Source organism: Dipodomys spectabilis, unplaced genomic scaffold (genome assembly GCF_019054845.1).
Source record: "Dipodomys spectabilis isolate Male_0828 unplaced genomic scaffold, ASM1905484v1 ptg000145l, whole genome shotgun sequence".
Classification (NCBI taxonomy): Eukaryota; Metazoa; Chordata; class Mammalia; order Rodentia; family Heteromyidae; genus Dipodomys; species Dipodomys spectabilis.
The window spans coordinates 25833484-25848486 of record NW_024870822.1 but is presented as its reverse complement, the minus strand read 5'-3'; the positions used below and the strand labels follow the sequence as shown (position 1 = coordinate 25848486).

Sequence of the window (15003 nt, the reverse complement as noted above, 5' to 3'; positions counted from 1 at the left end):
TGGACTCAAGCGTTCCTCCGGCTGTAGCCTTTTAAGTAGCTGTGACTATAAGCATGTGCCAATGTACCCAGTTCTTTTTTTTTTTTTTTTTAATGTAAAAGAAGAGCCATTTTGTTGACTCAAAATTAAACTGTTCAATAAATGTTGACATGAAGGTTGGAAATACAGCATACATTTTAATTAATTCAATTAGTGTTTGACTAAAGCCTGCCAGATTCTAGAGCCTGATCCCCTGTGGGAAGCTAGAAAGCCTTGTAGGAGGTGGCATCTTGTAAGCTAAAGTTAAACATGAGACCCAGAATACTCAAAAGCTTGCCAATTCAGACCTGTGTTTGCTTGTTGCTTAGCATTTTAAAATAAAGGAATGAGAAGAAAAGCCTGGTTTTATCATCTGTCAGGGAAGTTCCATCCTCTGCTCTGGTTGGTCTGTCTGCATCAATTATTTAATGCTCACGCCAAGCCCAAGTATGGACAAGTTCCCCTTATGGTATACTTGCCTTTACTTTTTGAAAGAAGGCCTCAGAAATGGAGAAGTAATCTTTATTTCAGAATGCCAAGACAGCCACATGTCTCTCCTCTCTCTTTCCAAAGATATGCAAATATTTAATAAATGACTTACCCATATTCTTCAGGTTCTTTGCTGAGCTCTGAGGATAGAAAGGTAAGTAGAATATACTCCTTACCCTCAAGTGTTCAATTTAAACAGAGAGACACATTGAGAAAAACTATAAAATATTTCATTCTTAAGATTAGCACAAACAATTCTGATGATTAAAAGGGGCCTTGTCAGCAAAGACTAGGAGCTTCTACTGGGACTGATGTCCTTGGTGGCTGGAAAGGTCTCTTGGATGTGATGCATTTGGATAAGGCCTTAGAATGGTTAGGATTTTGAAAGAATAGATGGATAAAAGCATCCTCAGGAAGAGCAGCAGAGAAAACAGGCAAGCTTTTATGTACCTCTCCCTGTCATACTCTATAGCTTTTCTATATTTAGAGGGTAGAAGGTTATTCAGTCTGGTTAGTGAAAATGTAACTAGAAGGTGAATTGTATTAACAGACTTTGAATGCACTGAATAATGTAGCTTTTGATCCCCCTGCCAGTAGTGAAGACCCAGCCATGCAGGGGTTGGAAGCAGAGGAGGCATGACCTGAGCTTTATGGAACATCTTCTGTTGTACTGGCAGGGATGGACTGAAGGGGAGTTGGCTGGAGATAGGACACCTAGAGGAGACAGCTTTTGCAACCTAGATGAGAGATGATGAGCCATGGAGAAATGTTTGAGCTATGAGGAAAGTTTGATCAGATGTTAGAGCCTATTCAGAGAGTCTGAATGGCACTGTAGAAAGAGCGCCATATGAGTCATCAGGAATTTAGTTCAAATCTCAGTTCTGCTGAGAAAGAGAAGGTGGAATCCTGTTCACTGTCACCACTTCCTTCCCCTTGCTTGGAAATTTCAGAACCTTGGGAAGCAGGTTTTTCTTTTAAACATATTTTTTGTTTGTTTGTTTGCTTTTAAAACAGGGTTTTGCCATGTAGCCCAGCCTGGTCTTGAACTCTTGATCCTCCTACCTCTGCTTCCCATGTACTGGGGTTACATCCACTATTCCTAGCTATTCGTTTAAAGTTTCTGTTATTGGAAAAAAAAATTCCAGTATACACAGAATTGTAAGGAAGAGTATAATGAATATGCTTGATTGTCACTCTATTTCAACAGTCTCCTCTTGCTGGTATTATTTATTAGGGTTAGTCAGTGGGGTAAGAGTTTGTTTGTCATGAGGTAGATTGGAGAGGGGAAAGAATGTAGGTAAGGAGTACTGGGAGGGAAGTTTGTGAGATGATATCCCCGTTTTCTGTTCACTATGCAGGTTACCTAAAGCCTGATTCACACTGACCTTTCTGACAAGGCTCATCTATAAGCCAGGCACTAGAACTAATTCACTTTGGCAGGCATTGTCCAGTGGCTACAACACAATACATTTTCTTCCAGACCACCTTCTTGGCATCCGTATGTAGGAAAGTGAATTACAGTGCCAATTATAGGTTGCTGACGGGGCCTGAACTCTTAGACAGGGCAACACCATTTGAAAGGAAGGTGCAGCAGGCCTGCCTGGGATGGAGCCCACTAGCTAGTGAGAGTGCTTTTACCCTTAGAGAAGGTCACAAGTATGCTATGCAGAATAACACTTCTATGGGAACTGTTGCATTGTCCTTCACTGAGTGGCCTCACTTGGTTTGGAATATGGTAATTGCTCATACCATGTAAGTTGGCAATAGTTGAAAACTAAGACCACATATCAGAGGGATACAAAGATATCAGCTTTATAGCTAAATAAAGGTGTTTAGAGAAAGTGGCCCACAGGGTCATCAGTGCATCATCCTTTAGCTGAAGGAAGGGTGAGCTAGATGGCAATAGTCTCTTCCTTTGTCAGGAGAAAAAGATGGAGTCAAGCTCACATGTTGTGGTTCCACTAATAAGACACTTAACTACCAATGTCCTCCCATTGGATGTCTCTATGACAACATGAAACAGAAATTAAATGAAGATTTGAGTGCATGTGTGAATATCAGCAGTGATTCATTTGGGTAGAGTAGGACTGCTTTTGTGCAGGATCTAGAAATATGGGTATTGAAAAATAAGTTTTTATGGACAAAGACTGGGAGAAAGCCTTTAGATTAAAGGGACTGGCATGACGTAAGAAAAATGCTCTTCTATGTATGACTAGAGGATGAGGGAGTCAGACTATGGTGGGGAAGGTTGAGGCTTGGTGAAGAAGTGCTGTGCAACTGTAGCAGCAGACTGCCTGGACCCAAATCTTGTTGCTACTGCTTTCTGGATATGTGATTTGGAGAAATTGGTTAATCACTTCCGGTTCCACTGTTGTCTGCGAAATTTGGATATAATACTTAACGATTAACAAGATATGTGATATACACACATATATGCATAAATGCTTAGTTCAGTGGAAGGGAGAGAGAATGCCTAATAAATGACAGCTTTTTTTCTCTCTTTTTGGTATATATTTTTTATTGTAGAAATACTGTACAGAGGGGGTTACAGTTACATAAGGTTATGAGTACATTTTCTATTGAGTGTTGTTACTTCCTCCCTTGTTTTCCCCCTACCTCCCCAACTTCTCCTTCCCATCCCCCGAAGTTATAAAGTTCATTTTCTACACAGTGTCTTGTACATCTCATTGTTACAATGGGTCATCCAGTGGTGTTCTGTTTATCGGCTCCATGTTAAACTTAAACATTTAATTTACCTTACACTTTGATCCTAAAAATTCCTCTCAGTAACAAGCTACATATTTGGGGACCTCAGAAGTGTCTTCACAGACCTTTTCCATTACACTGTGGAATAAATCTTTGGTCTCACTCCCTCATATTTGAGATCCTATGCTTTATCTCTTAAAAGTTAATTGTGATTTGGGATGATCCATTACATACAACATGATTAGGAGGGATTGGTCAGGAAACTTGCAGCCTGATATTCAGTACTCTAGGGTATGGGTTCTCTATGCCTCTTTTGTGGACCTGAGCTATTCCTCATGAAAATGGAGATCATAGGGCATAGTACTCAACTTGAGTACCTATAACAACATAGAGGAAAAAATAATTTCTTTTTGTAAAAGTAAATTTCCGAGAGGCAAGGAGAGAAGAATCAGGTAAAAACTGTGGTTGCTTCCAAGACTAGCTGTGTAGGGTAGCTTTCATTGTTCAAAGTTACTTTTCTGATAAATTTATTTCTGTGTTGTATTTCTTACACTAGTATAGATAGATATGCCCAATGCATATAATTATTTCTGTCCTGGTACTGTAAATGACAGCTTTTATTAATGCCATAATGAATCTGGGGCAACTTGGGGACAAGTATAATTTTTATATCAACTCATGAGATTAGACTTTGGTAAGAGGAGGCCATGCTGTGCTCAGGTTGTTAATACCTGCACACAGGCTGGCCAAAGCAACTCTGCAGAGAGAGCCCTGGAGACCTGAAGGTGAGGGAGGGGACAGGGGACAGGTTACAGATGAATGCAGGGTACATAGCCCAAGGAGGAGCCCAGAGAGTTCTTTGACCCAAATGACAATGGAGCCAATACCTCTATGATGTGATGCCAACGAAAGCAATCCTGCTGACTCCGATTGACTTAGGCTAAGTGCTTTGCTCTATTAAGACATTGAACACACCCACCTTTCAGGTAGATATTGCTCCCCCCTTATCAATAAACGAAGGATTCGAGGTTATATCTCTTGCTCTAGGACACATGATAACTATCCTAATCAGAGCCCACACTCAGGCAGTCTAGCTTCAGCTTGTGCCTTTAACTCCAGCTTAGGCTGCCTTTCCATTAAATAAGAATGGGAGCCCACAGCTGAAGCGGAGAGAGGGCAACATCCCTGTTCTCCCTTGTGGGCTGCATGTACACAGGTGGAAATCTCACTTCAGTGGCTGCAGTAGGCTACAAAGCCTAGGAGAAACAGTACATAATAACTGGGTGTAGGGTGACATGGGGTGTCAGGCTTTAATGTTTTTGTGGCTTGAGAAAAAGGAGATAGAAAGATGCAAAATAAGCTCAAGATGCATACTTGAGAGGATGGATCCCAGGGATGATAGACTGGAGGGCCAGAGGGATGGGGGCAGGACCAGGGGGAAGTGTGGAGTGGAGGAAAGGGGAATGGAGAGGTTTCATTTCATATCAAAGATGCATGGTAGTTCACCGAGGGGAGTGTGTCAGGAAGCAAACATGAGATTAGAGATCTGGATGCTTGGGTGACTGGGAAGAAGAGATACATGATCCTGGTAGAGGGTGAGTGAGGGCAGTGTGACCAAAGAAACAGTACACGCCAAGGAGTAGACTAGGTGTGAGCTGGGCCGTGGATGGAGAAAGGTAGTTTGGGGCTAAGGACTCAGTGTGCTGACCAACTGACATGCTTTGGGCATGGAGGTAGAGAGGTTCCCACATTGGGCAGAGAATAAGGGGGTGGGGAAAGCAGAGTTGAAGTGTGGGAAGCGGGGAGGCAGGGACCCTCTGAGGTAGGCAGCAGAGAGGGGGTAGGCTGCCAGACATAGTTGACTGATACTTAAAGAGGAGGTAAGGGGAATCCAGAGAAATAAAGTGAGATCCACTGAAAAGCGTCATTCCATCCTTTCACACTTTTGCTGAGAAGAACAAGGGCCTTCCAGGTGGTTCTTCCAGTGGTGCCACTGCCTGGTGGACACAGGCCAAGTTCAAGGGTGAGAGGAGGTGAAAGAGTCTTCCCAAGCCGAGCCCAGTTTCACCTGCTGCCACTCTCTGGCCAAGGAGCTACATCTTTGTAAAACACAACTGATAATTGTAATATATCCTGCACAAATGAGATAAGGAAGACAAAGTCTCTTTACTCCTTGTAAGCAGGAGGCCTGCTGTGAACCTCCAGAGGCAGGGTGTTTACAGACAGGTGGAAGTTACTCAGGCCTTGAAGTAATTTGGTATCATTTTGATGCACTGTGAACACTCAGGACGATGGGGACAGGTTGCTAGCTCTTCAAGTGAATTGTTAGCTGTGTGTGATCCTTCACATGTCAGCCTCAGAAGGTACGTTCTCACTTACGTAACTTCTCAGATCTGTTCTTTCTGAGGCTTTTAAGAAGGAAAGAAATGAAGCTTTGACTCCAAGTTCTCTAATGGGTTACAGTGGACCCCACTCCTATGAGAACATAAACTTGTCTCACTGCATGAAAGGGCAGACCCACGTGTAGGGGTTGATGATGCTCTGTTCACTGGATGCTTCCTGGCTCCCCCGTCTCTTCCTAAAAGCCAACATCCTGTCTTCACTTCCCACTGCCATCCCCGCTTGTTGATCTTATCCTGAATCTATCTCCTTGATGGAGTGCCTGCATTGCCTTGAAATCTGCTCAAACCAAAAGTAAAGGCTGTGACCTTCACGGCCAGGATTGCTTTAGCCTCTTCTTTTGGCCCTTGAAGTGGGAGAAGGAGACCTGTTCAGTGAGGGAAGGGAAGGATGTGACCTATCAGGAGCATGAAACAGGAATTTGAAAACATTAAACAGACACTAAAGGGAACAATGTCAGCAGCTGAGTGTCCAGATAGGTCGGATGTGCTGTCTGCGTGTGAGCTGTCTGAATCTCGCACTCACCCTTTCCTGGCCAGGCCCTGGGCTCCTCCTTGTGGGCTGGGCTCAGCTTACCACGATGTCTCATGCTCATGCCTTTGGGGGTGGTGTTTCTCTTAAGCAGCTTCTCATTTCAAGTAGAATAGACATGTCACTCCTGTTCCTGAGTCTGTGGGACAGAGACTAGAAGTCTGGCCTATGACACCTGAAGGTGAGGTCTTGGTGCCCCATACTGTCTTTAGAGGACAGTGTTCAGCTTTGTGACTGCCCTGCTTTGGCTGCATGGTATTGGAAAAGCTTCTTGGGGTCATGGGCTGCGGTTTGGTGAGAAGGGCTTGGTTGTTTGGGTAAGTGCTTAAGTGGAAGCATCTGGGTTGGACTGCGCTAAAGAAGGCTGGCAGTGGGGCAAGGACATGTGATGGGAACCGGGCTGAGTTTTAAATGGAAGGTACAGAAAGCCAAAGGAAATCTGTCTAGTGTGCTTGGTAGGGCTGGGCTGCAGAATAAATGTTCTTAGGGATTTCTTGGGACTTGCCCACTCCTCTTGGGAATAGCCATGAATGACCTCTGAATACAAGTCACTAGCCTGGTGTATTAGAGAAAACAATTCTCAGCGAGACTGAGGTTGTCGGTGGTGGGTGACTCTGCTGTCATCCAGCACTGTCAGCCTGTGCCTAGGCTTGGAGCCCTTTCAGCATTGCTGCTGGATCTCCCACCCCTGGCAACTGACTCACTGATCAGATTGGCCTGATATGGGATGTGTAGGTGGGAACTGTAGCTTGTGCGTGTGAAGAACACTTTTGATGCTATAAATCCTTAAATAGTATTTGTTATTAGGAGTTACAATTAGGTAACTTCTATGATATGGTAGTTAGGTGGAGACAAGTGAAATTTTCAGTGGCATTCTCTTATTCTCTCCTGTTCAACTTAAGTTGCTGCTGTTAGCTGACAGAAGGGGAACCAAAGCTCCACCCCTCCATACTTACTGGTTGCAGATATCCACTGAAGGTATTCAGCAAGGCTGATAGCAAATCTCTCAGCTTCCTGATCTCTCTGTCCTGCCTTGCTGTCTGTATTGTGACTGGATGTTAGTTGTGTCTACTCCTGTCATGAGAGAAGGTAATGCCTGTGGCTTTGTCCTTGCGTTATGACATGTCTGGGCTTTGCAGTTGCTCAAACTGTCTGTCTTTACATGTTAGATGTGCTATGCTGCTCCTTGTCTTGTGAGTCTTGACCTCAGGACTATGAGGGACCTCATTCCAGTCCTAAGGCCTTGGATGGGGATGACTTGGCCTTGAGAGCCTTTCTACTGCAGACTTCTTCCTCCTTCCATTCCTCCCTTTTGACATGGGAATGTTTATTTTATGCCTGTTGCACCATTGTATGTTGTAGATGACTTGTTTCACAGGATCATAGAGAGAAGAATTTTAGACCTGTCAGCTTCCTGCTGTCTCTTCTAGGCAATTGTTTGGTTCTGTTCATCCCTTCAGCTCTTGTGAGCTGAGCTCCAGAGTCAGAGCCCATGGCTCTGCCTTTGTGGGGCTGACCCTTGAGCCAAGGAGTTGGCACATGTAATGTGGCCAGTCCTCTGGACTGGCAGTCATTGCCATCTGGAGGATGGGAAAGGGCCCTGGAAGAAGATGGTGCCGGAATTGGGTTTTGAAAGAAGAGTAGATGTTGAGCAAGGGGAATGAAGATCTTGGGCTGAAACATTACATGCTGAGGTATCCCTAGAATAGAAGCAGGCAGACAATAGGAGTTTGGCTGTTACTAAGGGCAGGAGCCAGGTATGGCCAGGAGAACTATAACTTACGTAGCTGTGAACTCAGCCCCACCATATAGGTACTTTTACCCAACCCTCACAAATGGGGAAGATGAGGCTCAGTGGGATTAAAGAATTCATCATAGACATAGCTGGTAAAGGGAAGAAATATGGATCCAAATGCAGTCTGATTTCAGATTCACAACTCTTATTCATCACTACATGGTCTGTGGTGGCCTAGACTTCCCTTCATATCTTTAGTGATAGGAAGCTGTGAGATCTTATAAAATTCCTTGGTAAGATTTAGGCAGTAGCTTCATCTTTTTGGCAGGTGTGTGGACACTGAGGGGAGGAGAAGGGAGAGGGGTGGTGACACTGGAGGCAGAAGACACTATAGTCATTCTAATGGGAGTGACAAGGGGACAGTTCTGAGAGGGGTGAAGAAGGAGACTTCCCTAGATCTGGTGGCCGGCCACTCCTCCCACTGGATGTGGGTGAGAGAAGGAAAGACCCAGAGGTGGTTCCTAGGTTTCTGGCTTGGTGACAATCATGGTATCCCTGAGGCAGGAAGAGGAGCATTTGGAGAAATGATCTGTTGGGGCCCCACTGAGGATATGGAGAGGGATGTGGGTGTCAAGTGTGGGAATGGGAAACACAAGCACTCACTGTCTTATATCCTACCTTTTAGTTCCTTCTGACAATGGATTGGTTTATTTTTACCAACAAATCTATAAATACATCTCTAGGGCATATAGGATGGGGGAATCTTCCAGAGACCCAGACATATGGTCAGCCTGCAGAGGAGATGGCTAGGTACAGACTCTGTCATCTCTTCTACAGAATAAAAGAGATATGGTGATCACATTTAGGTTTTCTGGAAATGTTGGCTTGATAGGAAGATGGGAGCTTAGCAGAGCAGGAAAGCTGTTGGCCTGGGTATTACACAGGAAAGCAACCAGGACATCCAGTTGACTTAATAGCTGGGATCAGTTCCCTAAGGGTAAGACATTTGGTTTGGATGGGGCTGACTTCTGCCAAGGTATATGATAAAGGCTAAAGTTTAACTCAGATTGAGTTTGTATGCTGGAAATGTGTGGCTTGTGGTGAACCCTGGAGACTTCTAGCCGGAAGAGTTTCTAGAGAAGGTTTTTTTTTTTTTATTTCTCCTTTAGTCAGTAGCAGAACTACCTGAGGAGGTCAGTCATCTATAAAGGACAGCCCACTTCTGTTTATGAAGCTGTTTGTTGCTTTGTAACTGACTCTAGGTGATTGCAATGAACACCAAGTTTGATGATTGCTGAGCTGATGGGTCAGTCTTTTAGTGCAGACTGAGTTGAGAAGGTTGCTTGGAGGGAGGCAACCAGTTAGATGGGTATTATAGTCCTAGTGAGGTAATACACGGACGAGCAAGGGTGAAGAAGCAAATGAGATCATTATTTGCAAGAGTCTGGGGAGGAGACACTGCTTGGTCTTATTAGGTCTTACTGAGAACATCTGGCTGCATTATCTACCTGAAGTGCATCATTTGTCCCAGGTACCACTTTTTACTTCTGTTCCTCCTCAGTCTTCTCTCTGATGGCTGCAGGTTGGGGTATTCTACCCTTCATATAGATCAGGAATTAGAACATCTACCATTTTGGTCTAACCTACCTTCATCTCTTGCCTGGCTTTCATGTGTTCACAGTTGTGTACTTGAAGTCTATATTTATGTGCAGGGGAGAGAGGGTACTAGGGCTTAAACTCAAAGCCCTGTCCCTGAGCTTTTTTTTCTCTCTCAAAGTTAGCACTCTACCACTTGAGCCAGAGCCCCAGCTTTCTGCTTCTTTTGTGTGTGTGTGTGAGGGGGGGCGGGGAAGGTGGAGAAAGTTGGACATAAGAGTTCTCATGGACTTTCCTGCCTGGGCTGGCTTTAAACTATGATTCTCCAATCTCAGCCTTCTTAGTAGCTAGGATTATAGGCATGAGCCATTGGCATCCGGCTTTGCAGTCTGTGTTTTAAGCAGCAGCCTGAGTAATACTTTTAAAGGTAAGTCAGATTATATCACAATGCTTGTAAACCTTCAGTGTTTCTCATCTGAAATTCCCAACTGGTATGTAGGGATTAAGTGAGATAATGTTAGATAAGCCCTTATTAGAATACTTAAGAGATACACACAAAGATACAGGTAGAGGGTATAACAGATATAGGGTAACTATTGAAGTGAATGGAGCATACATGTTCCAGGAACACCAGACGTATTTGATTACCCCCCTTTCCCCCAGTGCTAGGTATCAAACCTAGGGCCTTGAGGGAAATGCCAGGGAATAGGGAAATGCTCCAACAGTAAACAACATCACCAGCTCTAGATGTTTTAATTTCCATCCCTACTAAAAGCCACACACTTTAAAAGTCAAATAATTATACATGATTTGTTAAAGAGCCATCTTCCCACCTATGTATCTTGATTGCTTTTCCTCAGATAGAATCACGTAAGATTGTTTTTGTGTGTTTATCAGTATTTCTAGAAAACATATTCTAGTAGCATATTCCGCTAACCCATTTACTTTTGGCCATCATTACTGTGTAACAGTTCTCTGGAACCTGGAAGCTGAGGCTCTGCCCTCATAGCCCATGCACTTTTCCATCTGCCAGGGCCATTTTGGTGAGGACATCCTGTGGCATTTCATCGTAAGAATGGTGATTACTCTGGCGTTTTGGTTTCTATGAAGTTTTGTTATTTTCTCAGCTTTCTTATCACTGAACTAAATTTTTCACCAGTTTTGTAAATGTTGTAAGAGCTTCAGATGCATATGTCAGCTTCATACTGCTCTGTCTTTCTGAGCTTTAGGCTTTAAGGCTGGCTGACCTTTGATGCTTGCTTCATAGCTATAACCCTCCCATCTCCTGTGTCTCCCATCCCACGTCCTCCTGGTTTATGTTTTTCCAAGTAAATTCTTTTGTTGTTGTTTCAGTGGGCAGCTAAATTAGATGTCTGGAATCAATCTGCTATATTTACTTGAGGTTTCTTTTGTTTACTTGCACTCAAAACAATGAGACTGGTTTTATACTGATTTTATAGGTAACACAGTTGTGGCTTAGGGTCGTTCAAGTCTCACAGTCAACATGCAGCAGAGGCCAAGTTTCAGTCTGACTTATATTCTTGGGTGTTATTGATCAGTATGGCTATCATTTCAATTTAGTCACTGCTCAGTTTCCTTCATTTCTCTCTTCCTCCTTGAAGCTTGAATGGCTTCTAGTTCTTTCTTCCTCTTTCAAAGAGATAAGTCTCATATCCTTTTAGAGGCTATTTCCCAAGTTTAGGGATAGTAAAAGGTGTTTTTTAAAATAACCATTTAAAAGCAACCATGGTTTATAGGAGATTTGTAAAGTATGAGGAAAACACTTCAGTTTATTAAGATGACACTGTTCCTCATTTCCTGGTCTTTTGAAGAAAAGGGAAGCATCAGATGACTCTGTTGTGAGGTAATAATGAGACTCTTTTATTGCGTTTCCTCCTGCAGCCTTGCTCTCTCTGTAGAGTTGTTGAGTGCAGATGCTGAAGAGCCAGATCGCAGCTTAGGCTTGGCCATTACTAAAGCACAGAGATCATTAGGAACCAGGGGTACTATTCCCAGTCTGTTTCTCCATCTTGCACCCTAGTCAGCTTCAAGGTGCTAAATTTGCTTTTGTTTAGTCTAGTCACTGCAGGTTTAGTTGCTGTCACTAATAGGAAAATGACAGCTTCCACAAAGGGAAGGAAGGGATGAAGGACAAATGGACCATACCTTTTCTTATGTTTTCTTTTTGTTCTCTCTTTCTCTCTCTCCTCTCTTTCTTTCTCTCTCTCTCTTTCTTTCTTTCTTTCTTTCTCTCTCTCCCTTCCTTCCTCTCACCCTCCTTCTTTCTCTCTCTCTCGTTCTCTTACTTTCTTTCTCTTTCTTTCTCTTTCACTCTTTCTCTTTCTTTATCTCTCACTCTTTCTCTCTCCTCCCTCCCTTCCTTCCTTCCTCCCTTCCCTCCTTCCTCCCTCCCTCCCTTCTGCCCGCCCTCCCTCCCTCCTTCCCTCCCTCCTTCCCTCCCTGCTTCTCTCCCTCTCTCTCTCTCTTTCTCTCTTTCTTTCTCTCTTTCTTTCTCTCTTTCTTTCTCTCTTTCTTTCTCTCTTTCTTTCTTTCTTTTTTCTTTCTTTGTCATGGGGCTTGAACTCGGCCTGGACAGTATCCCTGAGCTTTTCTGCTCAAAACTAGTGCTCTACCACCTTGAGTCACAGGTTAATTGGAGATAGGGTCTCACAGATTTACCTGCTTGGGCAGGCTTTGAACTGCAGTCCTCAGATCTCAGCCTCTTGAGTAGCTAGGATTACAGTTGTGAGCTACCAGCATCCAGCTTCATATCTTTCCTTAAACAGTACGTGCTGCCTTTGCTTTGGGACCAGGGCTGTGCTCATTTCTTGGTAGCACAAACATGCCTGCTCACCTGGACCAAATGCAGAATTGTGTTCAGAATTCAGAGGTAGTGAGAGCTACTGTGCCTCATATAACCACTGTTGATGTACTGAACATATTTATAGCCAACTTTTCCTCTGGGCCTGCTTTCCTTCCTGGACTGAGTCTCCATTGCAGCCTGTTTTCTGTGCTGTATCAGGCCCTTGGATAGCCACTATAGAATGGCTGAGCCCTTCTCAAAAATTATTTCCCCCCCAACTGGTTGGTAAAATGAGATAAGTTCTACTTCCCTCTATGTACTTCCAGGTCACCTTTGGATTTAGGCTTGAATTTAGCTCTTTCCCATCCTGTTTGGTCTGTTGCTTCTTTTATATACTCTCTGACTTCTTCATCTTACTTTTCACTAGGGAGGCCTCCTGACCTGTTGCCTCTAGAGCACTATGAACCTTTAGCCCCATATCTCTGATAAGCCCAGCTCCTGAGGGAGTTGCTAGTATACTTGTGGGGAAAACAGACCTGGAAGACACAGTGCACACTTGCTTCTGAGACTTGTGATGTAGTAAGAAATAATATACTTGGATGGGAAGGGGAAACAAAGGAAGAGGCTACAATGCTTGATAAGAAATGTACTCATTATCTTGCCCATGTAATTGTAACCCCTCTGTACAGTATTTTCACAATAAAAAAAAAGAAATAATATACTTGGTGTTTTTGCTAGTTCCTAGTGTAGGGCTCCTAAAACCATTACATAGTGGTAAAAAAGAAATTTGTGCAATGTATAATCAGCTCTTTTCAGTCATATCAGAATGTATGCTAATGAGGTGACTCTAGAAAGTAGGTCATCTGAGGAACCAATCATGTGATTAGGAATTAGACTTTTTAGTCCAAACCCTAATCCTTCACTTTGCTCCTCATCATTTTGGGGAGGGGAAAAGGCTCATGACTGAGTTCAGTCCCCAGTGAGTCAATGAGCAGTGCTTTAATCAATCTTGCGTATCTAATGGAACCTCAACAGAAAAATCTTAGAGAATGGACTTAGGAAAAGTTGGCAAAGTCATGCAGAAGGCATAGAATTTTCTTGAATTCTTCACTACCCTGTTCCCTGTTCTCTTCCATTTTGCTGTTCCTAAGCTGGATTCTTTTAAATAAAGCAATAAGTAATATGTGTCTTCATTTTATGAGCCATTCTACCGAATTACCAAATCCGAGGAAAGGGTATAGAAACCCCTACTTTGTAGCTAAGGCAGTCAGAAGTGGGTGCAGGGGAGCAACTTTTGACGGGCATCTGTAATAGAGCTAGCCCTGTGCAACTCAGCTGTCAACTTGTGGGATCTGATGCTAACTCGAGATACATTGGGTCAGAACTGAATTGTAGGCGACCCAGTTGATGTCCAGAGAATTAAAGAACTGCTTGGCATAGAAAAAGTCCATATATTTGATGTCAGAGGTATTATGAAATAGCTGAAATCGAGTTGGGAAGGGGTTGTTGTTTATACCCCTTCCTTCTTGAGGGCCAGGATTACCCCATCATCATGGATTCTTTGGTGATGGAAAGTCTAACCTAGATAAGGAGAAATAAATGGCTATTAGCTGCCTTCCAAAGGGGAATGGCTAGTGACCTTGTGATTGCCTGGGCTTACAGAGGAGGCAAAGGCCTAATATTGACACTATTCTTACCCAAATATCCTGCCATTGCCTCAGACCCAGCAGGTCTAGAATTGAGTTCATCAGTCCTGCCCAGAGCAGGTTCCCCAGTCTCTCTGGCCCAGCTCCTGAGTCATAATGAGAATACACCTTTGACTCATGTTTCACATCAGGCCAGCTCCCACGAGTCCACCCAGCTTGTTGTTTGCCAAGTACAAGCTCATCACTGGCAGAGAGCCCATGTTCTTCTAAGACCCTTTTATTGTAGCTGGACATATCATAGGACTTTAGGGTTTGTCCTCTCCTAATTCCCCACTCTCAGTTTTTTTTTTTTTTTTTACCATGGCTTAAGCCCTCAACTGGGGCCAATCATAATTCCTCAGTGGACCTAGAAGGTTGAAATGTGTTATCTTTCTTTAAAAATAAAATCTTTTTGTCACATTCCTATCAGAGGCTCCCATTAATTGAGGTGTTGACTCATTTTGAGAGGATGGATGCTCCCGTATAAATCTCATCCACCATTTTGACCATAGGCAACTACATCCTGCCCATACATGGTTTCCTGTCTTTCCTGCAGCATTCTCTCTGCCTGGAATAGCATGCTTCTGAGAAAGCTCCTCCTTGTCCTTCAAGATTCAGGGAAACTGCATCTATCAGCACACCTCAGAGCGTGTCATAGTTATTTGTTCATAGCTTTGTTTCTCTACTATATTTTGCAGGCCATGGGAACAGGGACTAGTTCTGGCTTATCCTTATCTCCCATGACGCAGCACAGCAGAAGTTCATAGGATGTTGACTGTCTATATGTTTATTCATAAACTTCTTTGTGCCAGATACTCCTCTAGGCACTGAGAACCTAGAGGTGAAAAGGTCAGACAGCGTCTCCTTGCTTCTGTGGGTACGGAGACCTGATAGCAAGAAAAAAAATTATATGGATTAGTTTCTTTGGAATTGTTCTGCTTTAGATGAGAGGTGTTCAGGGGGAGGGCTTGATGAAAAGACACCTTGGAGCTGAGACCTGAAGGATACGAATCAATTGGCCATGCAGGACGCAGGGGAGT

General features: G+C 43.6%; 1 protein-coding gene across 2 annotated transcripts in view; it reads left to right on the top strand.

Annotated features, from left to right (window-relative positions):
• Ppfibp2 (PPFIA binding protein 2) overlaps nt 1–15003 on the top strand; it is a 137543-nt gene that overhangs the window by 15797 nt on the left and 106743 nt on the right. The window contains exon 1 of one of the 2 annotated variants that reach the window (XM_042691365.1): nt 6243–6325. The exons of the other annotated variant lie outside the window; for it this stretch is intronic. The gene's annotated coding sequence lies outside the window, so the exon portion shown is untranslated. Of the gene's footprint in view, nt 1–6242; nt 6326–15003 lie in introns of those variants that run through there. 2 annotated transcript variants of the gene reach the window in all.